At 46.4% G+C, this 17,993-nt stretch overlaps 1 long non-coding RNA gene across 7 annotated transcripts in view; it reads left to right on the top strand.

Annotated features, from left to right (window-relative positions):
- Window positions 1–17,993, top strand: part of LOC112060978 (uncharacterized) — a 37,666-nt gene that overhangs the window by 5,929 nt on the left and 13,744 nt on the right. The gene's annotated exons all lie outside the window — the stretch shown is intronic.

The following is a 17,993-nucleotide window of genomic DNA, read 5'->3' as shown; positions in this document are numbered from 1 at the left end:
CTGAGTGTCCCTGCTGTCAGTCCCGCCCTGGTAAGGGCAAGCAGGGAGTGAGAGGAGGGCGATGGGTGCTGGGCAGTGAGGGAACCAGGAAATCAGCATAATTATTGATGGCATCGGCATTAAGTTATGCCAGGAATCTGTACAAGCTGGAAGGGGGAACAATGCAGCAGAAAGTGGCTGTCTTCCAGGCCCTCACTATCTACAGATTAAATTATTTAAGATCACACAGGAAATCTATCCGTGATTCCCAGTTTCCTGGTTTAACCACCAGAGACCTCTGAGTGCCTGCTGTCATCAACCTTCCCCCTACCCACCCACAGTGGTGCACCCATGCAAAGGTTGCCTTGCAATCAGTGGAAAAGGGAAACCACACATTTCTTGTACGATCCCACTCCCACAGCTACTATTTGACAGTTTTGTTTCCCTTCTTTTCATTGAAGTGGAGGGGAAAGTCTGGTCCCAAATGAGCAATGTAGATGCATTATAATTTGTAGTAAAGGGTTAAAACTCCAGAGCAGCGGTTTGAGGAGAAAGCCACTGCAGGTGTGCAGCTGAGTAGGACACTAACTGGTTAGCAGCTGAACATTAGGAGGAAGCATTGAGAAAGGGGGGAGGTGAAATTCTATGGCTGGAAGAACAACACTAATGCTGATCCTTGCAGCTGAAATATACACAGATTGAACTTTTTCTCTGTGCTGCAGCCTTCCTGTCATCTGTCCTCAGCTGCTATTAAAATAGGCAGCCTGTAAATATTTTAGCAACTCTAACTTGCCCACTGAGCTTTCATCCCTTTGTGTTCTCTTCCCTCTCAATTAACATCAGATCATCTGAACTGCCCTAATCCTGGCATGCACATATGGACCATTCTAGGAGTCTGTGGTCATTACATTAGTTAAACTTGTTATTCAAGCCAACTGTTTTAGACACCTACTGGAGCCCTCTACTTGCCATACAATAAATCAGTACAGGGGAAATGCAGCTGCTGATCATTTCCATCTAATTTCATGTCACCTAATCATTTCCAACTAATCCCATGGGCTAGAGCATGAGATTGACTGGAAAGGCACAGGTGTGCCCTATTGACGCATGGCAAGCTAACTGGGGAATGCTGAGATCCTGCAAATCATAGCATTTCTACAAGATACATCAAGTGCATGTTCATAGAGAGCTCTCATAATACGGACTTGTCTGAATTTGGAACGTGTATTAGTGATTATAGTTAGAGAGGGCTATGAAAGGAAAGCAGGTCATAGCCTATGATACCCTGGGGATAAGAGAATGTTAACAGGCTTGGAGGTTTAGTTCAGAGACTCATGCAAGAGGTCAGGTCAATATTCTGTGGCAGCATGGGGTAGTGGAGAGGGCACCAAATGGGGAGCCAGGAGACGTGAGATCTGTTGTCCAGACTGCTCCTGTCCTGCTGTGTGATGTTAAGCAAGTCACTTCATACTCTGGGCCTCTGTTTTCCCTCCCACCTGCTGTCTGTCTTGGCTCTTTAGGGCAGGGACTGTCTCTCACTATGTGTTTGTACAGCACCGAGCACATTGGGGCCTCCAGGTACAACTGTCAGACAAATAAGAATTATATCTGGAGCATTTAGAGATCTCACCTTTCTACCTGTTAACCGTCTTCCTTTCTATTCTCCTTGTCTGGGTTTAAAGACAGCATATGAGCTGGTTTTACATTATTTCAGACTTTCTTGTACTGCTAACTGTTGGCCACAGGCAATATAAATACAAGAGAAAACGAGAGAAGAGTGTGCAATATCAAAGAGGGAAAAAGGAAAGGAAATAATGGTGGGATTTCCAGGCTCAGTTGCAACTTGCAGATAAAGGTATTTGCCTCAGGGCTTAGAGAATTAGCCAGGTTCAACCTTGGCACAACTCCATTGACTTTAGTGGAGTTACACCAGGGATGGATTTGGCCAATTTTGCCATTTGAATTGGAAAAGATACAGAGAACAACTTGCATCATGAATGGTTGGAGAATAAATATATTATCTCACATCTGGGTTTCTTTTCTCCAGTCCATTAGTTATCCACATTAGATTTTCCACACCCCTGAGCGACCTAGTTATACCGACATAGGTCTGTAGTGTAGACCAAGCCTTGCTGAGCATCACACAGCAAATCATAATGGAGCCAGGAAGAAACCCTAGGTCTCCTGACTTCCAGACTCATGACTTATTTATTGATGGAGCTACGACGTTGGCACATAGCAACGCAACAACAGAAGTTAGACCTCCAGTCAGTGTGTCATATGCCAGTGGCCCACAATGACTGCAGAATTATCAGAGGAATTATCATGGGACTTTTGGTCACTCCATTTTACAATGTAGTATTGTGTCATGAATGATGTGATTTTACTGTGCGTCACCCCCGTATCCATAGAAATGTGTATGTATTGAATATTGCAATTAAAATTCTTTCTTTGTTCCAGAGTGGTTACCTTTATTTCCCTTTTCCTCTTTCAATTTTATTTCAACACCCACCAACATGAATTTAAAAAAACGCATAATAAAAAAGGTAAAAAATTTGGGACAAGTTGCTACTTTTTTGATTGAAATCAAAATTTGAAATGGTCTCTTTTCCTAAGAGTAACCTAAAAGCAATTAGGTATGCTAAAGTCCGCTCTGTTATTCCTAGTGGTTTTCCCTTGTAATTTTTACTTGTTCTAATTTTTAGGGACTCAGAAGGCTTGTGTTTGTTCAATGTAGCTCATTAGCATATGTGGGCCTGGAATCGGTGGGATTTCTCTGTTAAATACACAATGTTTTCTTTTCCAGTGATATCAGCCTTATGAAAGTGTTTGTTTTTAAAACTCATTTTGAAAGGTGGTGTGTGTTGAAGGAGATGAATTGTGGATATGGCTACCCCTCTTTAGATTTATGATCAGTTAAATACACCACATCAGGGGTGTGCAAACTTTTTGGCCCTAGGGCCACATCTGGGTGGGGAAATTGCATGCAGGGCCATGAATGCAGGGCTGGAGCAGGGGGTTGGGATGCGGGAGGGAGTGTGGGATGTAGGAGGGGGTGCGGTGTGCAGGAAGGGGCTCAGGGCAAGGGGTTGGGACAGAGGAGGGGTGTGGCATGTACGAGGGGGCTCAGGGAAGGGGGTTGGGGTGCAGGAGGGGGTGCACAGTGCAGGAGGGGGCTCAGGGCAGTGGTGCAGGCAAGGGTGCTGAGTGCAGTGGGGGGCTCAGGGCAGGACGTTGGGGTGCGGCAGGGAGCTCAGGGGAGGGATTGGGGCAGAGGAGGGGCACGGAGTGTACGAGGGGGCTCAGGACAGGGGGTTGGGGTGCAGGAGGGGTGTGTAGTGCAGGCGGGGCTCAGGGCAGAGAGTTGGGGTGCAGGGTGCAGGAGGGGTTCGGGCTTCAGCTGATGCCACTTAACTGAAATGGTTCCGGGGTGGCAGCGGTGCACACTGGGGCCAGAGCAGGCTCCCTGAGGGGTGGGGGACAGAGGGCTCCGCGCGCTGTCCTTGCCTGTGGTACCTCCTCTAAAGTTCCCTTTGGCTGCAGTTCCCTGTTCCCATCCAATGGGAGCTGCGGGAGGTGGTACCTGCAGGCGAGGGCAGTGCACGGAGCCCTCTGCCTCCCTGCCCCCATGGGCTGCAGGGACGTGGTGCTGGCTGCTTCTGGGAGCGGTGAGGGGCCTGTGGTGCCTTGGGAGTGGCAATCCTGAGGGCCATAGTTTGTCCCCCCTGCACTACATACACTCCACTTCATCTATCATGCTCCTGGTATGCTATTGCTTTCATTTGTTGGCTCTCTCCACCTGATGATAGGGTACATGGTAGTGCATATTTTTCATGGTACAGAAACAAGTCAAATCAGATTCAATTTAGCCTGCTCCTATGCAGGGTCGGCTCCAGTGCTTTTGCCGCCCCAAATGGCGAAAAAAATGAAAAATTTTTTTAAAAGCTGCAATCGACGGCACTTCGGCGGCTGCTCTACCGCCGCCGCTTCATTCCTCAGCAGCAATTCAGCGGCAGGTCCTTTCCTCCAAGAGGGACTTGCTGCTGAATTGCTGCCGCAGAGCCGGACGTGCCGCCCCTTTCCGTTGGCTGCCCCAAGCACCTGCTTGCCGCGCTGGTGCCTGGAGCCGGCCCTGCTCCTATGGAGTTCACGGGGTTATGCCTTCAAACACATTTGACTGATTCTAATTCTTCTAATACAGTCTCTAACAAACAGCACTTGTTTTCCTTAAGAATCCTTGACACAGCTGTGTGGTTTGGTTTTGTCCAGCAAATTGCCCATCACATTTTAATTTTCTTCTAGAGAAGCACAGTTTGTTTCTGTAAATCTTTGTCACAGTGATTATCCTAGCAAGAGGAAAAAGTGATAAGTATGTTCAGTTTCTATAATTCTGTGAGATGCCTTGGGAAATGACAGTTAGAAAGTCTGCTGGTTTCATATGTTTTGTGTCAGCTTCTTTATCTGCAGCACCACACTTTGTTCTTTAAAAAAGAAAACAAAGAAAAGAAAAATATCATCCAGTTGAATCTAAAATGTTATGGCCAACGGTCTCTGTGTGTTCCATTCTATGCATCCGATGAAGTGGGCTGTAGCCCATGAAAGCTTATGCTCAAATAAATGTGTTAGTCTCTAAGGTGCCACAAGTACTCCTGTTCTTTTTGAGGATACAGACTAACATGGCTGCTACTCTGAAACCGGTCTCTGGTCTGTCTGGGCTGGGCTTTGCAAGGGAGTGGGAAGGAGCTGATGGAGGACAGAGACATCTTTTATGCAACCCTGACCCCAACCTTTATGTTCCTCCAATCCTGAGGCTATCCAGAGGCCAGTCTAACCCTTGGCATAAATTAGAGTAGCCTCGAGGTTGCTGTATCTTACACTTGGCTACCCACGGCCCCCTGAGAGACTGCTCTGACAGCTGGGGGTCACCCAAGTGTAAGAATGCCCTGGCAACAGCCCAGCCCCTCCAGCTACCTATACTAAGGTTGTTTCCCTTTAAAAATATGCTTAGTCTTGTAACTTTCAGACAGTTGTATGTATGTGGTCGCTCTAGCTACTCTTTGCTTTTTTGCTCCTGGTGGCTTGTGGGAGGAGAAGGGAGGCAACTGATAGAGGAGAGCAGCTCCCCATTTTCACTTGCTCACATTAGTCCATGCAGGGGTGAAGGCTACATTGCATCTGGTTTCTCTGCAGCACTTTTCCTCCCCTTTAGACTCCAGAGTGACACCTGACATTCAAGGAAAGTGGGACTCATTACAGCTGATGGCATGGCGAGTCTTGGCATCTCCTTCTACCTGTTCGCTTTTCCTGCTCAGGTGACCAAAGGAATGTCATGAGAGGAGAAAGATGTGGCTCTCAAATGGGCAACACAGCTCTACCTAACCTTCACCCCATACACCAACACCATTACCACGAAGATGGCCCACAGCCTGGATGAGATCAGCTCATGGATGAAGAACAGCTGGCTGAAGCTGAACCCGAACAAGACAGAGCTTATGCGGGTGGGCAGAGGAAAGCATCAGTCTCCTTTGGCTGAAAGGCACACACCCACAATTGGTCAGTTCAGTCTGTAGCATAGGAATGCTTCTTGATCACATAGCAGCATTCGCAAGTAATGCTTTTCTCTGTCTCCAGTTGGTTAGGAGACCCCCATGCCATATTGGTGGATGATGACCTGACCTCAGTTATTCACACTTTTATCACCTCTCATCTGGATTAAACCAATATGATATATCTGGGCATGAAGCCTTCAGTGCTTAGGAAACTTCAACTAGTACAGAACACTGAATCACGTCTCCTCAGCAAAGACGCATCAGACCTGTTCTCCATTCTCTACACCCACTTCACAGAGAATTTTGAATCAAGTACAAGGTCTCAGCCATTATCTTCAAGGAACTCAATGTCCTGGGAGCCAGATGTATAAAAGATCCCCTAAAACTCTGCGATGAAGACTGTGGTCAACAACTTGGCTTCTCTGGCACAATGGAACTCTTTACAGTATGGGTAAAGCCATCTGTGTGTGAGAAAGAACTTCCTTGTGGGCTAGTGAGATTGTGAAATGAACTCCCACTGGAACTAAGGACCATCACTAACCTCAAATTTCAAAACATTCCACTCACACAATTCTACTGCTGGGGAGAGGAGGAGAGAACAAACCCATGACAAATGTTAACCACATTGCTTAAGGCACTACTGAAAGGTGCTCAGATACTGTGATGATCAATGTGGTATAAGGACCTATAAAGAATAGAATAGTTGATAGTTCTGCATGTAAATTACTGACCAACAATAACATCCACCTTTTAAGTAGTGTGACAGACCCAGACCAGTGGGATACAGGAGTCTGGTAGAGGGCAAATATACTGGTTACTGGATGAGTAGTTTTCTGTTCCTTGAGTGACCAGAGAAGGGGCTGCACTAGAGTAATCAGGAACCTGCTAGAACCAGTTAAGGCAGGCAGGCTAATTAGGACACCTGGAGCCAATTAAGAAGAAGCTGCTAGAATCAGTTAAGGCAGGCTAATCAGGGCACCGGGGTTTTAAAAGGAGCTCACGTCAGTTTGTGGTGTGAGTGTGAGGAGCTGAGAGGGTGTGCTGCTGGAGGACTGAGGAGCACAAGCGTTATCAGACACCAGCAGGAAAGTCCTGTGGTGAAATAAGGAAGGTGTTTGGAGGAGGCCATGGGGAAGTAGCCCAGGGAGTTCTAGCTGTCATGCAGGTGTTACAGGAGGCACTATAGACAGCTGCAGTCCACAGGGCCCTGGGCTGGAACCCGGAATAGAGGGTGAGCCTGGGTTCCCCCCAAACCTCCCAATTGACCTGGACTATGGGTTCTTCCAGAGGGGAAGGTTTCTGGGCTGTTCCCCAACCCACATGGTGAATCTCTGAGGCAAGAAAATCCGCCAATAAGCACAGGACCCACCAAGATAGAGGAGGAACTTTGTCACAGTAGCTAACTGTTGATCCTTTTTAAACTGGGGACATAAATATTAGGCAGTATATGAACTTTGCCATTCATTTGGCTGGCAGTCTGAAGAATGCCTGTGTTATTTAAGAGACATCTTTGAAGTTATTTAAGCTGACACCTTTGAAAACAATTCTGTTTAATGAGTCAATTCAAACTGTCATCGATTTTTCTGTTGTTCTTCCCAAGTTTTTAATTATATGGGATATTTGCATGGAGACAGATGGTTTTGGCTACTGAGTTCATCTGCTTCTCTGCTTAGCCCCTAATTGAACTCCTAATTACAACTGCTATTCAGTGGTGGGCAGCCATGAAACTGACAAGAAGCATGTCAATTTCACTCAGTTGCTGTCTGGGGGATATAGTTTTAGAAACATCATGTGTTAGTGTAGGATACCTGTTTAACTCTGGAGGTCTCTGGTGTCAGCCAAGTTGGTGACTATCACATCACTAATTGTAATGTCATGGGGCTAATGAGCAGCGGGGCCAATGAAGTGTCTTGTCTTCACACAAATATCCTTCATGATAAAGTCAAGGGGGAAAGAGAAATGCAGGCAATATATGACAGATAAGCAGAATTTGTTCTAAAAAGAGTGTCCTGTGACGTGTTCCTCCAGAGGACAGTAGGGCTCTAAAACATAAAGGTGATCCTTACTGGGTGTGATGAAGAGACCTGATTTCCCACTGCCTTCTGACCATTTTATACTGCTGTTACTCCTTTTCACTTGCATAAAACTGATATGATGCAGTGGAGGTTCAGGTGCAAAAGCTAAGCAAATGAGACTGTCACTAGGGACTGAAAGCTAAGAGGATATTTGCTGGGCACATGTAGCAGGTGGCTTTTAAACCTCACCTGCACTTTTCTGTACCCACAAAGTTTCAGGTGAAGAAAGGAAGGCCAGGCTTAGGCCAGTCTAAAAGGAGGTCTGGGGACAGTAGAGCAAAGTAAAGCTGTGGAATTGTGTAGATGCTTTCGGTTAGATTCTGGCCCAGACCTTCAGTAGCTTAGCTCTGTTTAAATCAATGGAGGCATACTGTCCCTTTAACACAGGCTGACTGTCCCATACTACTCTTGTTTTGGCAGTAAAGCCATCTGAGACTTGTGGTCTGCCACAAGGCATGCTAGGAAAGAAGTCAAACTATACAAATGGCCTCCTTCCCTCAGATCAAAGAACTGGAGCTGCTTGGAGGTGTCTCCAGCAAAGGCGCTATGGAAGAAGCCTTAGACAGAGCAGGGTGATCAAGAAGAGGAAACCCAGGAGAGGGACTAGTTGGTTTCTCTTTGGACTTTGTTGATTTCTTTGTCCCGTAGTTTGTTAGGATAGGGGTGAAGATTGAGAACAAGGTGGAGGAAGAGACCTTGCGCAAAAAAGCAGCATGGGCTTGAGGCCCAGACTGGGTGCCTGCGCCTGCCAGGGGCCCAAGAGCCAGAGCATCCCCGCACTACCCCACCATGCCAAAGTGGGACACAGACCCAAATGAGAAATCTGTGCCCCCCAACAGACTGAGGGGAAACTTGATTTAGTTACATTGAACTTTGGTCCCCCTACCAGAGGTGGGATGTTAGTATATGCAGAGGGCTGAACCACCTTTCCAAGAGAAGGAAACTGAGGCAGCAGCTGCATTACCATGACAGCCACTGTTACAAGGACCTACTCCTGTTGAGCAGTATTTAAAACTAAGGTCCTGGGTCTTTGAATATATTTTATTCAGAAGGCCACAGAGGTTAACAGCTACCCAAATAAAATGTTGGCTGTCCAGTAGCCCTGAGGTTTACTGTCCATAAATCTCTGCAGCATTAACAGGAATTCCTGAGGGGGCAAAGGTGGTGGAATGTACTGTACCTTCAGACAGAAAATTAATAGCATTCATTCCTTTTATAGATAATGCTGCTATATAGGAAGTCCCAAAGTACACTGTGTCTTCGTTGATTACATTTCCTGTGTAAGCAAAATGCTCATAAAATTACCTAATACCATTTTTCTTCCTATTTGTTTGTTGGCAGTAGCAGCAGTAGAGCATCAGAGCAGTTAGCTCTCCTTTGCCTTCCTTCTGTTTCCTGCTCAGCCTAATAGCAACAAAAATGAGTGAGGGCAAAGAAAGAGAATTGAGGCAGGAGGATGAGGGTTACCAAGCAGCCCTATCATTCATGCTACATCACCCTGGCTTGCCTCTCCTTCTGCCTCCATGTAGACCCATCCCATAACAGCCAAAGACACAGGTGTGAGCTCCCTTGCTTCCCACCTGGAGTCAATACCGGAACACACTTTCCCCTCACCCGACGCAGCCAGATGCCAACGGTCAACCTGCTCTTAATCTCAACTCCTAAGTATTAGAACAGCAACACTGAGGCTGTGCTTCCTATTGTGGTAGGTGGGAGGCTTGACTTCTAATAAATCAGGCAACACTTCCCTGCTCATGTATGGGCTCTGTCTTCCAGGTGTGTCTCTTCAAATGATGGACAAGATAAGAGCATCAGTAGACATGTTTGACCATCGGGTGCCACTTTTCTGCAGCCCTGTCAGCAGGTGGAGAAGCAGTTGCTGTTGAACGAATCTGAAGTGTTCCCATTTAGCTCTCCTTACTGAGCCTCTCTGATCTAAGGTTTTGCCATCTAGGCAAGTCAGATGGGTGATTGTCCTCAAAGGGAACAACTTTATTGGATGTTTTTGCTGACCTTTTAGGAGTCCAAGTGACTCTTATCTTGCTTTGAGGGACAGTCTTCCTGGCTTTCTGTCCTTCACTCCCTTTTTCAGAATTGGCTCAAATATTTTAGTAGATGGGTCTCAGGTGTAGTATATTTCAGACTATCCATATTGATCATTACGCATCAAAATAAAAATGGATCCAATGTGACTTATTTTGTGTAACTACTTTTGTCCAATTTGATTAATAAACACATTTCTTCTGACCTCTGTTACAAAACCTCTTTAAGACACAGACCAATACATATACTAAGGTACTTCCACTGTTCTTACATTTGTTTGCTGTACTTTTTGCTCCAGCTCTCCTTGTTGCCAAGAGCTATTAAATGCAAACCAGCAAACTGTAGGCTGCTTTAAAAAAGACTGAAACTGTCAAGATTTCAGAAGAGAAAAGTGTCTGCAATTCAAGTTTTAGCATGTGCTGCTTGAAAATGCACAGGTTCCGTTTCAACAGTTAGGTTGTTGGACAGTGATGCATAGGGAAGCCAAGCCCCATTGAGCGAAACCCAAAAGGGTATAAAAGTACTTAGCTAGACTTGGAAAGTGTAAACCATTCTGTCTGCTTCAAAGGTCAAACCAAAAGCTGAAAGGCATCTGCTAATGAAAACTCAAGCGGAAACTGTTAAGAAATGGGAAAAGGAGATATATGATGAGACTGGACATCTCTTGAAAGACTCTGAGAGGAACTTTGACTTTCACTGACATTCTGGCATTAAGCAGGCCCTTATGTTACCAGCTTTACCCGTTACTTTGGGGTATGCTCATTTATTAGGGTTACTCTTCTGGGGCAGGGTTCTGTAATTCTATCAATGTACTGCTTGTGTCACTTGTGTTCTCATACGGCACTCTACTTCTCCCTTCTGCAAGGTCCCTCCCAATGGAGCTATCCTGCAGGACCTAAGTTCCCTAGGGCTGGGTTCTTCCAGACCCAGGAACATGAACACACACACAGAGCATGTCCAGGGCCGGTGCTACCATTAAGGTGAACTAGGCGGTTGCCTGGGGTGCCAAAAAGCGGTGCCCCTAATTTTTTTGTTTTTTTACAGCGTTCCTACGCCCCCTCTCCGAGCACGCAGTCGCCGCTCCACTTCTCCCGCCTCCCAGGCTTGCGGCTCCAATCAGCTGTTTGGCGCCGCAAGCCTGGGAGGAGAATTAGAGCGGGGGCAGCGTGCTTGGGGAAGAGGCGGAGCAGAGGTGACCTGGGGTGGGGAGCTGCCTCAGGGCTCCCCACCCCAGCTCATCTCTGCTATGCCCCCTCCCCGAGCACGCCATGGCTGCTCCACTTCTCCCATCTCCCAGGCTTGCGGCGCTAATCAGCTGTTTGGCACCACAAGTCTGGGAGAGGAGAAGAATTAGAGCAGGGGCGGTGGACTCGGGGAGGAGGTGGAGCAGAGGTGACCTGGGGTGGGGAGCTGCCGCATGGCTCCCCGGGGGTGGGAGCTGCCGCAGGGGGGTGCCTCGGAGAGGCGGGGAGCTGCCGCAGGGCTGGGCGCAAGGTGGAAGTTTCGCGCCCTAGGCGAAACTTCCTTGCACTGGCCCTGAGCGTGTCTGAGAGGACTGGGTTAATCAGCTGACCCCTTATATATCCTTTGACTCAGTATGCTGGGTCGAGCAGCACTTCCAAGCTGTCACCCTCATATGCCCTTGGACTCAGCAGGTTGGGTTGAACAGCACCTCCAAGCTGTCACCCTCATATGTCTCAAGTTCAGCACGTCCCTACCCCCACTTTCACGTTACAATTGTTCTGGTAGTAACTCACTTGATGAGCAAACCCCACAGGATTTTTGGGTGCTGCAGGGATTTTTCGTTTAGGTATGAGGAGTGTTGTTGCAGAGTGAATGAGGAAGCCAAAAAACACCCACAAGGGGGGGGGGAGAGCGAGAGAGAAGCAACCAGCTTAACCATGAAAGTTATTTATTGCCAGGTAATAACCATAGGGGAACCAACCAAACAAACAATTATAATATTAAATCTAACTTAAAATTTATTCTAAAAGTCAGGTTTAGAAAACTATAACTGATCACACAGGTCAGGGTCAGAAGGCTATACCTGGAGAGAGAGAGTTAGATTCTCACCACTCTGTGAAGCTTGAATCGATCGGGGGTCCCAGGTGGTGGTGGTATCTGAGGGTCTGGAGTGCTGGAGACAAGTAGAGCCCCAAGCACGATCAGTCAGGAGAAGATGAAGTCCCAATGGAACTGATGCAGATTTTGGAGCCAGGCACCAGAATATTACTTGAGCATGGGTAGGGAGTTTGGTAGGGAAAGAACAGTGGTTCAAGGGAAAACACTATATTTGCTTATGGGTAAACTGATGGCTCAAGGGAGTATATCAAAGTTGTTTTGTTCAGGCTAGACAATAGGAACTGCTCATTCCTGGCTATAGGTGGTGTTCCTTCGAGGGAACTCACAATGCAATTAGGCAGCTTCAGTATTTTGGATACCAATAAAGGATTTATTACTAGAATTGGTCTGATAACTACTGAGCTGGGTGTGTTCAGGTGTGGGTTCATTCACATCTGGAGCAGAGATCCCCCATCATGCAGTGCTTCTCTGCTTTTCTGGTCCCATAGTTCACTGTGGTTCTTGCCTTGGAATCTCTGTTCTCCATTCTGTCTGTTAATGGAGATGCCTCCCTGTCCCATCTTCGATGCAAATGAGGCTAGGGGCATTTCCTTAATCCTCTCACCCTTGTCCTGAGGAGTTTAGGTGTGTCTTCCACCACCTTTTCATTGCTTTTTGTAAGTCTTTCTTCTGATCGGTTTACAAGCAGAGGCTGTGTGGGGGAGGTCTTTTGTGAGTCAGATAGGCTGGGTACTGTGCCCTGGTTCCCCAGGAACACAGAGTTGACAGTTAGCACTTGTTAACTATTTATCAGGATGCCTTTCTAAGTCACAAGCCCTGGTTCCACTATAGTCTACGGTCTGGCTCTGGAAGCATCTGAGAATAGTTTCAAGAAGAATCCTTTGCCTGTTCAAACACAATAAAATAGCTAAACATAAACACACATGTTGCATGCCCTTATGCCCCAAGAACTAGAGAAAGCATTTAGGTTGTCTTGGTGTGTTTTGAAGGATCAGCAACAATCCCCATGCAAGCCACGTGCAGTGGGAAGACGACACTCTCTCCCTTCAGTTGAAGGTTTTCTTTGCAATGCAGTTTGTCTTATTTCTGGCAACGATCAGCATTTTTGTTCTGTGCATGTGTAATGCTTGCTACACCCAGGGCAGAAAAAAGGAGGCTGTGGAGGATTTTTACACTATCATAAGCCACTGAAAAAACAAAACAAGTTTTTTCATCTGCTCAGTGCAAATGTTTGTGCAAAATAATTAGCCAAAATGATCTGTTAACTCAAGACTGTGTGAACTTTTCTTTTTTCAGCTCTTATCTGTTCATCAATGGGCACGTTTTCATCAGCGTGTGTGAGTGTTTTGGCCGTGAGGAAGGCTGAATTGCTATTTTGCATGGTTGGCTTGTGAAACGGAAATATGCACAATGTGACATGGAATGAAAGAAATTGCACTGAAATGTGGCTGCACTTTGATGAATGGGTTTTTCATTTGGTGGGTACTTTATGAACATTACCACAGTCCCGCTTTTTTGTAAATTCAAGTGATCATGGCTGCATGTATTATACCCTTTGGCATAGACTGGCAGAGCTACTGATGCCACATCATTCCAGATGGGCCATATTTCTGCAGGAGAGACTGCTGGCAGTAATGTTTCAAACTGAAGCAGCACTTCTGACTGACAGACAGTACAGTATGTACTGTATTTATCTGATTATCTCTACTTGGAATCTGGGCAGACAAGACTACAGCTGCATACCACCAGCAATCATCATCCATCCATCCATCCAGTAATTGGAGTTGAACTCACAATCTTTGGTGTCAAAGACACAGGCTTCTATTTGCTGAGCTGCCCCATAGGTTAAGCCAGAGGATAGTACGCCACTACTCTATGCAGAAGAAGGCAATGTTGAGCTCACACAAGCCCATATAAGGCATTAGAATACCCACAATTTCATTAAAAGCAGTGCATTTATTTTAATAAAAAGTTGGTGTCTCCCAAGTCCTAAATTAAAAATAAAAACCCCACCAACATTCCATGAATCAGAGAAAGTAAAAGGATCGGCGTCTAACTGTTGTAAAGGGGGACAACGACGAGATTGTGCATCTATTATTTAGAATTTGCACTTTTGAAGATATTGAATGTTTTAAAGGTTATATGTAAAAGGGAAAGTCACTAGAGGACAAGGGGTTATGAGGAGGTATGACCCAAGGACCTTGTGATGCCAACTGGCAGAGGGCACAGAGATACACAAGAGTTACAGGGATCCCCTAGGTCTGGCATCTACCTACTAGTCTGTCAAAGAATGTCGTGCAATGTCTCTAACAAAAGCCTGTGTTACACGGGTCAGCATACTCATTGTGAAATGCATGTATGGGAAATATATGAAGAGTTATGTATATATATACTAAAAATTAATGTTCTCTAGGTCGGTGTTAAGGCAAGTCACTGAAAGGTGATCCACATCCCCTGTCAGGCAGGGGCAAAGAGGCACTTATCTCACTCTGGATGGGCAAATGCAAATTAAGTATTGCATGGTTCACAATGGCTGCCTATTTATAGTCTGAGCAAAATGCTAATTAATAGATAGCCATGGCTAGAGGAAAAAACAAAACCAGCAGGGGTTACCTTGTTTTAGGAGTAAGAAAATGAACTTTTGAAACTATAGCTAGGGTACAGAAGAAGACCCAGGTATACCTTCAGTCTGTGAGGACAAGCCACCTGATCTTATGAGAAGGGTTCTCAGCCCAGGGTTCTGATTGAGAATGCTGGGAAAAGGAGTTGGGGTAAGCTATCGTGTAGGAGATGGGGGCATGTCTTGTGAGTTAAGTTAATGCTCTAGAAAAGTGTGTTATGATTTTATTTTGTATGTAACCATTTGTTTCTAGTAGTCTTACTGGCTATCACTTGGATCCCTGCTCTTTGATCATGAACTTATTCTTGTTTTCACTCTTTCTGTGTGCATATATGTGCTGTGTGTTGTGCAGAGTGGAGATCCTGAGTGGAACACTGCAAGCTGGAGTGCACTGTTCCTTTGGGAGCAGCGAATCTGGGAGCTCAGTGACAGATCAGTGGAACAGGGGCTGAACACTGCAGAGGGTCGCCTGGCAGACTCGGGAGTTGGTGCACGCCTATCGCTAACCTGTACGGAGCGAGCGAGGCCTGCGGATACCTGGAAAGCTGCGCATGTGCTGCCAGTGGCTGGTGGTTTCAGGCAGCTGATCCACACCAGCCAGACAAGACTTCCTCAAGGAGTAGAAGGGCACCCCAGAAGGCAGGTGGTGGCGAGGCACCTCACACCCCTGGGTACCCCGGGAAGCGTCACAGTGGTGTAGTCAGCAGGATATACACCCAGTTCGCTGGTTAGCTAAGCGTCATGCTCCAGGCACTTATTTACCAAATACTGTAGCTACTAAGAGATTCACAAATGAGAAGGTTGGGAACAGGTGCAGAAAAGGTCATGGTTTATTGTTTTCTGTTTATTTTGATTAAGGGAATAAAGCAGCAGAAAAGGCAGGATGAGCAAAGAAGTGTATGCTAAATATACCAAAAAGTAGTTGGAAGAGTTTTGTACAGAGTGCTGCTTGTGCAGAACGAGTGTGGAAGGGATGAGAGCCCTGGTTGTGGAATGACAAGCAACATGAAGGGCAGCCAGATTCTTTGAGTGTGTCTACGGACTTGGAAAACCAGCCTGACCCAATTCTTGGTAAGACAGCCATGAAAGTCAGACTGGCTGAGATAGAGGTCCAGAAGATGGCAATAGCAGATAGAGGAGGCAGAGAAGCAAAAGTGGAAGACAGAGGAAGCAGCCCTAGAAGTGGCCCACCAAGAGCACTGGAGCTAGAAGACAAAAAAGCATGAAACCCGAGAAGCAGAAGCCCTAGAAAAAGCTAAGAGAGACTTTATGCCCTGAGCAGATATGCCAAACCTGCAGGGGGAGGGGAGGGGGATGCAGAAATTGGGCTTGTTTTTGGCTTAATTGGCTTGTGAGTTGCTTGTTGGCTAGTTTTTGGCTTGTTGCTTGTTGTAGCTTGTTGCTGCTTTTTTTTTTTTTTTGATCAGCTCCCGGCAGGCAGAGGCAAGGGAGGCAGGCAAGGGCAAGAGGCAAGTGGGGGAGAGAGTTAGGGGTGCACAGTGGGCCCACCACAGTTCCAGACTGCACGCCAGGGGATCTAATCACAGAGTGTTGGGGTTCTTAGGGATTGGCTTGTTTTGGCCTTGTTTTGAAATGGGATTAGCTTTATTTTTGGCTTCTTGTGAAAGTTGGGTGCTTATTTACCACGTGAAAGTTGGCAACTGTGGTCCTGAGCATGCTGGCCTTACAAAAACTGATCTCTCAGCCTGTGAGTAATCCTGGTCAGGGGATCACACAGCTGGGCCAAGCTGGGCCCAAGTTTCAGAGAGACTGATTGCACTGAAGTATATCTAACTATCTTCGAAAGAATATGCAGGGTACATAAAATCCCTGGTGGCTAGAGAATGACTGTCCTAATTCTCAAACAGACTGAAGAAGCTTTGCAAGTATTTAATGATGTGGATTTTAGTGACGTTACGAAATATGTTTAGTTCCAGAAGTCTGCGTTAAAAAGGTTTCCGATTACTCCAGAGGCATGTCGCCTCTAATTCAGAAACCTCAAAAAGGTTGTTAAGTGAAGTCCTGGGGAATATGTGCACAAAATGTTGGATTATTTGAGCAAATGGATAAAGGGTCAAGGGGATAAAGACGAGCTGGTAGATCTGTTTTCTCAGGAGCAGTTCTCTGAGGTTTGCTCTAAGGAAGCGCGAGCCGCTGTGTGGGAGAAAACGCCAGCCTCAGTGGAAGCAGCTGCTGCAGCAGCTGACTAGTACCGTACAAGTGAGACTATTTCAGGAGCACAAGTCCCAAAGGGCAGGGCACAATCCTGGCATAAAAGAGAGTTCGTTCCAGGGAAAAAGGAGGGAGGAGAGGGAACTAAATCCACACCACCCCAGTTCCAATCACCGTCTCGTAACCCTAATGACTGGACCTCAGACCAAGAGGAAGGCTGAAGAAAGCGTTACTTATGCGCGTCACTTGATCAAATGAAAAGGCAATGCCCTAAGAGTGGGGTCTAAGTTCAATCTCCTCTCTGTTCAGGTGAATGAAGCTACCCTGGAGTCAGAGGCTTCAGTAGTGGCAGAGGAAGTTCTGGTTAACTTTGTCAGGCGAAGATAATGGTACAGTGTGCCAGGGGTGGTGAGACACTGGTGCTCAGATTTCCCTGGTCAGGAGGGATGTGATTCGGGAGAATGCTATGTTCCCTGGAAGGAGGTGAAACTACTAGCTTTAGGACAGTATAAAACCACAGTACTTTTGGCTGGCATTGAACAGAAGTGGGAAGGTTTGAGGAGTACTTAAGAATTTACCAGCTGATGTGTTGGCTGGGAAGGACATACTATTGCTGCCCAAAGCAGTTAATATGGAGGCCCATAGTAAAAGGGAATACCTCCCTGAGTTCACAGTGATAACCTCAGAGGAGGGAAAGGCAGCTGAGAGGGAAGGAGAAGCCCCTGCCCCCTTATCAGCAGGGAATGTCCAAAAGAAGGAGGAGGAGGAATCTTTGACTCTGCCAGTGACAGCAAACAGAGTTTGTTGCAGAGCAAAATGCTGACAGTATTCTAGAGAGCAGTAGAGAAGCCATCCACAGTAAGAACCCAGACAGAGAAAGCCAGGGGGTGGTTCTTATAGAAGAGGGTAGGCTGTACTCGGAGGCCCTGGTGAGGAAAAATAGAAAGTCTGAAAACTCTACAAACAATTGATTGGGCCCTCAAAGCATCATGTGGAGTTAATGTTATTAGCCCATGATTGGTCTTTTGCAGGACACTTGGGAAGACAGTGGACATTGAAAGGTTAAAGAACATTTTTTATTCAAATATTCAAAGTGAGGTAAAGGATTATCACAGGCCTTGTGACTTATATCAGAAGTGGAAAAGGCCTGTAGGATATCTCCAGGAAAGGAAGCATCACAGGAGGCACAATGAGGGCAGTGACAGACCCCGTCTGTGAGCCTCATTAACCATGGTGTGCTTTAAGCCACACAGAAAGTATTGACTCAGGTATCTCACTGGTTCCTTTTGAAAGGCAGATGCCTCAGAGAATGCCTGTGGAAGCTGAATCCAGGCAGTAAGCAGCATAGAAGGAGTTAATGGCTGATGAGTCTCTGTATCTCCTACATGTCAATGAGTTGCGAGAGCCCAATAGTGTACTCTCCTCTCACAAATGGGTGGTTGGGATTTCTGATTACCAGCAAGTTCTTTGGGG

The sequence above is a fragment of the Chrysemys picta genome, chromosome 3 (genome assembly GCF_011386835.1).
Source record: "Chrysemys picta bellii isolate R12L10 chromosome 3, ASM1138683v2, whole genome shotgun sequence".
Lineage (NCBI taxonomy): Eukaryota > Metazoa > Chordata > Testudines > Emydidae > Chrysemys > Chrysemys picta.
Note: the sequence above shows the minus strand (reverse complement) of the source record. Positions and strands in the feature narration are given on the sequence as shown.